Below are 1,255 nucleotides of genomic sequence, written 5' to 3'. Positions count from 1 at the left end.
CTTTGATATCTTAATCTGGGTAATGGTTACATGAGTGTTTACACATGTCAAAATACACTGAGCTATACACTAAGAGTTGTACATTTTATTGTATGTGCCTCAATAAAAAATTTAATTAAAAAATTTTTTAATTGAAAAAAAAAAACCCTCTTCTCTCAAGTCAAAGATGGGATATTTCCAAAAACACTTTGAGAATTGACTCCTTGCCTAAGGCAGATGCAGATTTACCCTTATGCTTTTGGGTGGAAGTATTCCACTCCCTGGTTGGATCACAAGCTCCTTCTCCTTACTTCGTATAACAGCTGAGCTTCAAGAGCTGTGACTCAGACCAAGGATGCCAACTCTTGAAATCCTCTCTGGATGGAGCACATGCTCTCTGGTTCTCCCTGTCCTTACTCATCCTGCCCCATGGATTGCGTTGCCTGCTAGACTCTGGAGGCATTAGTGCAGATCAGTGAGAGCACAGGACCACAACCTGAGCCTTACGAGGTGCCCCAAAAAGGCAGAGACAGCAGAGGGGGCACCCACTCCCCAGCCCTGAGACTGGGAAGCAGCAGCTTCAGAGTCAGAAGGAGAAAATGTGATCCCAGAACCCAGTGATCAGGAAGGAGGCCTGGAGAAGTTGGACAGGGGAGGGTTCAGGAGTCATCTGGAAGGTGAGGGGATATAGTGAGAGGATGGACGACATCTGGTAGAAGTTCAGCAATCCACAGATGAAAAAGGATGGACTAGGAACTCAAGGGGAAGCAGGATGTTTGACAAAGAGGAGTCATATTGGCAGGTTAGGAAGGAGCCAGAGGAGGGAGAGATCATCAGGGTGAGCTGGTTTGCCCATAACTGAGTAGTTCTCTGGGATGTGGGATTTTCAGTTAAAACTGGTAAAGTCCTAGGCAAACTGGAACAAGTTTGTCATCCTACATTTGCAAAGGAGACAGTGTGAGGACGGAGCTCCTGGAAGAGGTAGAAAGGCTAACTTGGAGAAGGAGGGTAAATGCTTTCTATACAATAATTTTTATTCCACTGAGAAGCATCTTGATGCACAAAGAACATTTGGGTTTATGAATTATGGACACACGCTCAGCTGCCCAGTTAGCCTGGCACAGGGCAGAAGTCTTGGTCTCTCCTGCTGCTCCTCATTTTATGCTCTTGGTGAGCTCGCTCCAGCTGTCTAGAGCCTTCTGGCCACTGCCCTAGCTCTCTGCCCTCTAACTCAAGGTCACGCTTTCACTCTGTTAGTCCTCAGCCTCTGACAAAC

Source organism: Manis pentadactyla, chromosome 2 (assembly GCF_030020395.1).
Source record: "Manis pentadactyla isolate mManPen7 chromosome 2, mManPen7.hap1, whole genome shotgun sequence".
Classification (NCBI taxonomy): Eukaryota; Metazoa; Chordata; class Mammalia; order Pholidota; family Manidae; genus Manis; species Manis pentadactyla.
The sequence above is the reverse complement of the archived record's forward strand: the minus strand, read 5'-3'. Positions refer to the sequence as shown.